Raw genomic sequence first — 7,179 nt, 5'->3', positions numbered from 1 at the left:
ATTGATGTAAATATTTTTCATCTATTATAGCCAATTGAGTTCAATATCCAATAGCAGAACTATTGTAAAAAAAAGTCTCATGAACTCAAATGAGATTGTATTTGTTGTTTTTATTTGCTTGCCATTGTTGATTGTATTAATTCCGGTACTGTTCGAATCTCTGTCCAAAAGGACAAAGCTTTGCCCTGATCCACACTCTCTCCACAAGGGCTGGTCTGCTCATTGTGGTACTCTACTTGGACCTGTGTATCAAATGACTCAACAAATTACTGATTTTGAGTGGGGCCACAACAAGAGTAAGCTCTACATTTGGGTCACGTGATCCAGATGATAAGTGTAGCTTGAAGTATCAGTAGCAGATTGAGGTGAATTTTAGAATATTTCAGAAGGTCCCTCTTTGTGAAACCAGTGCAGACTCTTAAGATTTTGGAGTAAAGCCTTGTTATCCTCTGCAGATAGACAGTGTTCTTTGAGAAACGGCATTAGACTCATACTGGATCTTAATAGAGACTCAACACTTTGCCATGGTCTACCTAGTCCATGAGCTGGTAGAGCTGCCTGACATGAAATGGATGTTTTCTGACTCACAGAGGCATAAAGTTGAATATTCAAATAATTACTACATCATTAAATGAAAATGGCATATATCCGATCAGAATTGAGAAGAACCTGAAGGCTCGATTAAGTTACATGAAGAAGAGACCCAACCCCCCATTTTCCACTTCAGTGATCATTGTGCCAGCAACAGAGATTAAAATTGAGTGCAAATTGGGAAACAATTCCTTCAAAATGTCAATTAGCAACCTTGTGGTAAGTTGACTATATTGGACCATTTCCATCTTGAAAAAGGCAATAGTTTATTTTTACTAGAATAGATATTCTGTATATGAATTTACATTCCTTCCATGCAATGGTTCTTCCAAAAGTACTACCCTTAGACTGATAGAACACATAAATCAAACATGATATCTCACATGCCATTGCCTCAGATCAGTGGACTCACTTCATAGCCATGGACTCATGCTCATGGAGTTCACTGGTCCTACCATGTTCCCCATCATCCTGAAGCAGCTGGTTTCATACAACAATGGAACTGTTTTTTTTTTCTTTTGATAAATCATTTCACGGAGGGGGGGTGTTCTTACAGCTCTTAGAACTATCCATACATCAATTATATCAAGAACATTTGCACATATGTTGCCATCATCATTTTTAAAGCATTTTCTTTCTACTTGAGCCCTTGGTTGCCACTCCCCCTTTTCCCCTTCCCACCCACCTTCCCTCTTTGTGAACCCTTGATAAATTATAGATTATTACGATTTTCATATCTTACATCACCCACTGTCTCCCTTCACCCACGTTTCTGTTATTCATCTCCCTCGGGAGCAGGGGTTATATGTCTATCATTGCAATCAGTTCCCTTTCTCCCCCTTCTCCCCCCACTTTACCACTACCCTCATGGTATTGCTACTCCTATTACTGTTCCTGGAGGGTTTATCTGTCCTGGATTTCATGTGTCAGGAACTCTTATCTGTACCAATGTACATGGTCCAGTCTAGAAGATTTGTAAGGTAAACTTGGAGTCATCATAGGGGGGTAGGGGGAGGGATGAAGCATTAAAGGACTAGTGGAAATGTTGTGTGTTTCATCTGTACTATACTGCACTCTGGCTGTCTTGTCCCTTCCTTGTGGCCATTTTGAAAGGAAATGTCCCATTGTCTACAGATGGGCTTTGGGTCTCTACTCTGATCCCCCTTGTTTGCATCGATATAATTGTTTTGGATTTTCTGATGCCTGGTACCTGATCCCAACAACATCTAGTAATCACACAGGCTGGTGTGCTTCTTCCATGTGAGCTTTGTTGCTTCCTTGCTAGATGGCCGCTTGTTTAACTTCAAGCCTTTAAGGCCCAGACACTATATCTTATTAGCCAGGCACTATCAGCTTTCTTCACCACCTTTGTTTTTGTACCCATTTTGTCTTCAGTGATCATGTCAGGAAGGTGAGTATCACAGAATACCAGGTTATTAGGACAAAGTGTTCTTGTGTTGAGTCCATCTACTACCTTCATACTTAACATAGAACTACATATACATAGACCTATATCCCTATCATTATATGCATGCCTATATCAATACCTATATTTATATCAGAAGGAGAGTAAAGGGAAATAGAAGAAAGAAGTAGGAGGCAAAACATTTACAGAGGTATAAATATAGGAGTGGTTTCATAATGTCATAGCTCCAGCTAGGTTACAATACCTTATAGGGTTGATCAAATGTTCTTCAGAAGGCTGCCAGTACCCACTGTATGCCATTAGTTATCCAGTAACCATGATTCACAGGCCTAGGAAATAAGGGGTGGAAATGAATTCAGTACTATTCAATATTACTCCTAATGACCCACCACAAAAGTCGGGCTTCCTATCACTGTAGCCCTATGTTCTTCAGGTCTAGAGGTCCCGGTGACAAAAGGGAGAATATCCTGCAAACACTATGCTGGTTCCACTGAACTGTAAGTTGGGAATGCTGCCTGATCACTGTGGATTTTTCTTGACTTTGGATCAACAAGTAAAGAAGGGAGCTATTATACTGGGTGGTGTGATTAATCTTGATTACTCAGGGGAAAATGGATTGATACTACATAATGGGGACAAAGAAGACTATGCCTGAAATTGCAAAGATTCCTGAGGATGTCTCTCAGTACTTTCCTGCACTATGATAAAGCCAATGTAAAAATATAGCAACGGAAATCTGACATGACTACTAGTGACCCAGACCTGTCAGGAGTGGAAGTTTGGGTATCTGAATCAGGGAAAGAATACTGATTAACCGAGGTCCTTGCTGAGATCAAGGAAAATACCGAATGGGAGGGATAAGAAGGTGGTTATAAATACCAGTTGCAGCCCCAGTGATCAGTTACAGAAACCAGGGCTGTAATTGCTGGGAGTGTGTCCTCCTGGTCTGCATGCATCAGGAGCTGCTGATACAGCGGTTACAAGCTGAGCTGCTAACCTCAAGTTCCGCAGTTTGAAACCACCAGCTGCTCTGAGGGAGAAAGAGTGGGGTTTCTACTCCTGTAAAGAGTGACAGTCTCAGAAGCCCACGGGGGCAGTTCTACCCAGGCTTATAGAGTCGCTCTGGGTCAGCATTGACTCGATGGAAGTGAGTTTGATTTGGTTATGCACGCGTCAATTTTTTTTTTGCTATGAAGACTCATAAAATGTAAGCTATAAATGGGGTTAGTGAATTTAGGGCTGTATGAATATTAATTGTATTATATTTCATTTAAATATTATTTTATAATTACTTTATCTAGAGATCATGCAGAGTTTAAGGAGATGTGTACAATGACTTTATCTAGAGATTATTCAAGGAGATGTGTGCAGGTACTAAATTTACAAAGGGTGGATTATGACAGAGTTTTGTATTAATTTTGCTGGGCCAGGATTCTCAGTGATTTGGAAGCTAAGACCTATTAATATTTCATGATGAAATCTTCTCAGGGATGTGGTTGCTTCCAATATACACGGACTCTGTGGAAAAGTTTGCTTAAATGTTGCTGTCTGGATCCTGCATCTGGCTCATCAAGAACTTCAGGTTCTTTTGAATGGAGCTCAAGGCCTGCTGGATTGCCTTGTGCTCTAAGGAATCATCTTCACTGCTTACCTGGGAGTCACAGGCCCCTGCAGCAAGAGGGCTTCCATTCACCTGCCTCTCTTGGATTCATCAACCCCTGCAGTTATTTGAGTCAGGAGAAGCCTCTAACCTGACATGGACCCTACTTAGCAGTGGCATAGAACTTGTCTGCCTTTACAACCACGTGAGTCATCGCCTTGATGTAAACTTCTCTGGATATATACAAGGAACCTTGGGTCTCTGTTGGGTGTCACTCCTATGCACAAGGTCAGTGGTTCTAGCAAAACTGCTCCAAGAGACAGATGAGGTTGTCTTCTCCCATAAAGATCTACAGCCTCAGAAACCTTGGTAGGATTGCTATGAGTCAGAATGGACTCCGTGACAGGGGATATAGATAGGTACATATGAAAACTCTCTAAAATTTAACATAATGCACCAAACAACCACTACAAGTGATTATGCATACATTTAAACTCAGGATCAATCTACCTTCAAAGTCCCATTAAGATTATAAACTCCCCTTTTTTTTTGCAGTGAATGTTACCCTGTGGCTTTCTATGCTGTGAACTACCTGTCTGAACTTGTTTCCTCAGGTGCAAAATAGGGTTATTAACTCCAATAAGAGTAGGTGATAATGGAGCTGAACAGGGAGACAGAAGAATTACATTAGATCTCAGACTGCCATTTGATGGGCACGTGACCTTGGGAAAGTCATTTACTTTCTCTCAGCCTACATTTAGTTCATCCTACGATTTGAACTTCAAAAGGTACTCATGAATACTACATGAGATAATACAGTTATCCCTCACTCTCCAACCCTCACCCTTCAATTTCAGGAACCAAAGAAATTTAGAGAGGCATTTGTAATACGAGGGTAACTTGTGAATTTTGAACAAATCATTTTGTTATTTTTATCTCCAAGAATTATTGTAATGACTTAATAAGTAAATAGATATACCAGGGCTTAAAAGTTGAATTATACCCAATATTAGTTGTTTTCTTTTAACCAATTATTGAAGGAGATATTTTAAGTTACCAAGATGGTCGATGTATTAGCTTCATAAGGCTGCTGCAACAAAGTCCCCCCTCCAGATGGCTTAAAGCAACCGAAAGTTACTGTCTCACAGTTCTCTCCAGAAGTCTGCAGGTCGGACAGGCATGTCCCCAGGTTTTAGGGAATGAGTCTTCCTTGTTGCTTCTAAGTAGATGCCTTACTGCATTTCTACTCCTGTCTCCCTCTTTGTATCCTGTTCTTTTATAAGAACTCCAGTCATATGAGACTAGGACCCACCTACTCTGTATGAGTCCTGTTAACTAATAATCTCTTTAAAGATCCTATTTCCAAAAAAGGTCATATTTACAGCTACTGGGGTTTACTACCTGCACATATCCTGATGGGAGATCAATTCAACATGAAATAGTTAACCTCAGTTACAAATCCATACCAGTTTATAAAATAGCCCTGCTTCCAAGTATTAGTATTTTGTTGTGACCTGTCCTTATAACAATGACTTTTCACAAAAATTAAATTTGATTTGAGGAGTTAATCCATATGAAAGCTAGTTAGCTGCAATCAAATATTCAATAAGTATTGAACAAATAAGTGAACCAAAAACACTGAGGTGGTACAAGTATATACAACAAAGAATGAACTGTCAATTTATTATCTAGGAACTTAATAAAGGAGACACCACATTAATATAACATGAATATATAAGATCCCATAATGAGGGACCAGAAAAGTTGCTAGAAATAGGATGTAGAACATGAGGACAGAGAAATCAGAGATCAGAATGACTAGCAACCATCATAACATGCTCCTCATTCCAAGTCTAGGGTGACGTCATCTCACAGTTCTTAACTTAGTTGTGTCACCAATGAACCCTTTTCCAAATAAAGTCCCCTTCACGGTCTCCTGGCTTTAGTACCTGGACATATCTTATGTTGAGGTCACAAAATAAGTCCTTTTCTCTTACTTTAAAATACATCGCTATGAGGTGTTTCATGCTTGGGGAGAGCCCGGAGTGCTGAAGCCCTTCAGGAGGTGGCTAGCCTCAAGTTGAAGACGGAGGACGACTGTCCTGAGGTCATGCTGGTGACGACTTAAAGGGTGAGAGATAAGAGAGATGGAAGAAAGAGCCTTTGGAGCCGAGGGAGGAGAATGGGCACAGGCTACAGGAGGGAGGCAGGAATGGGGAAAGAGAACATGTCAAATAAGCTGGCATGAAGGAACAGAGAAATTAGGGTTGGCTGATGGTGAGGCCAGAGCGTGAGGAGATTCTGGACTTTATCCTAAGAGCAATGTAAATGCAACGAAGCATTTCAATAGAGGGGTAAAAAGATCAGATTTGTGTTTTTAAAGTATCATTCCAGCCGTAGTGTGGGGAGAATGGTTTGGCAGGAGGCAAGGGAAGATTTGGGGGAGCTCTGTTACACACAATTGCACTATTATCGGGGGGAGACTGCACGGCCTGTCTCTCAGCGGCAACAAGGGAAATAGAGATAATGTGGTTTCTTGGTAATAAAATGAGCAGGATTTGCTCATAGCCGAATGTGGGGATTGGAGGACAAGAAAATGTCCAAAATGACCATCAATTTTCTCCGTTGAATTGTTGGGTTACAAGGTTTTGCCAGCTACAGCTACAGAGAGCAATAGAGGCAGACCCATTTGTTGTTTCGTTTGGAAGGGGAAGAGAACATGTACTTTTCTTATTTTACAGTGAAGGCACTTGAAGGTCCTATGATTTCATTTGGTTGAACAAAAAGTTAATAGCAGGACGGACATAAGCACTCGCAGTCCTCAGTGTCTGCCCCCTTCCCTTTGCTTTTATCTGAATCCCCCTTTGTGTTTTTATGTGGGGTCCAGGTAGCTTCTGTATGGGGTCAGGTACGCTTCTGTAAAGCAATGTGGATGCGTCGTAAAGGTAACCTTCATTTGGAAATGGCAGCCTCTGCTTTCTCTCCGCTGTCCTCCAGGGCACTGGAGAATGGGAATCAACTCAACGGCTGTGAATTCAGTTTGAGTTTTCCTTATTGTTCCCACTCAGAAGATTTCTGCTTCAATATAAGACTTAACACAGGGTCCGTTTGATGGAATGATTTGTTTTTGTTACTTCCAAATAGGTCTAGAACTTTTCATAGTATGTGGGCATCTGTTCCTTAGGACCCAGGAGCCCTGGTGGTACAGTAGATTGCACACTGGGCTGCTGACCACAAGGTCAGCAGTTCGAAACTACCAGCCACTCAACAGGAGAAAGATGAGACTTTCTGTTCCCTGAAAGAGTTACCGTCTGGAAAACCCCAGGGGCAGCTCTACGTGGACCTATAGGGTGACTATGATTTGGAGTCAATTCAATGGCGACTAGTTTTTTTGTGGTTTAGGGGTCTTTGAGACACACCTGATATTAAATGTTTCTCCAAGAAAAAATGTTTTAAGAGAATGAATATCATTCACAAAAACAGTTATAGTGCAATGTTCTTGATGCTTAAATGATGCAGGGCCCTTGGTCGATTACACTTCGTGTTCAGGTTGATTTTTATT

General features: G+C 41.0%; 1 long non-coding RNA gene across 1 annotated transcript in view; it reads right to left on the bottom strand.

The window, feature by feature from the left end:
* Positions 1-2,259: 2,259 nt before the first annotated feature.
* LOC142456386 (uncharacterized) overlaps positions 2,260-7,179 on the bottom strand; it is a 34,406-nt gene continuing 29,486 nt past the window's right edge. The window contains exon 4 of the long non-coding RNA XR_012786068.1: positions 2,260-2,346. This is a non-coding gene — a long non-coding RNA (uncharacterized LOC142456386). The remainder of the gene's footprint in view (positions 2,347-7,179) is intronic.

This window comes from Tenrec ecaudatus, chromosome 9 (genome assembly GCF_050624435.1).
Source record: "Tenrec ecaudatus isolate mTenEca1 chromosome 9, mTenEca1.hap1, whole genome shotgun sequence".
Classification (NCBI taxonomy): Eukaryota; Metazoa; Chordata; class Mammalia; order Afrosoricida; family Tenrecidae; genus Tenrec; species Tenrec ecaudatus.
This window is presented reverse-complemented; position numbering and strand designations above follow the sequence as displayed.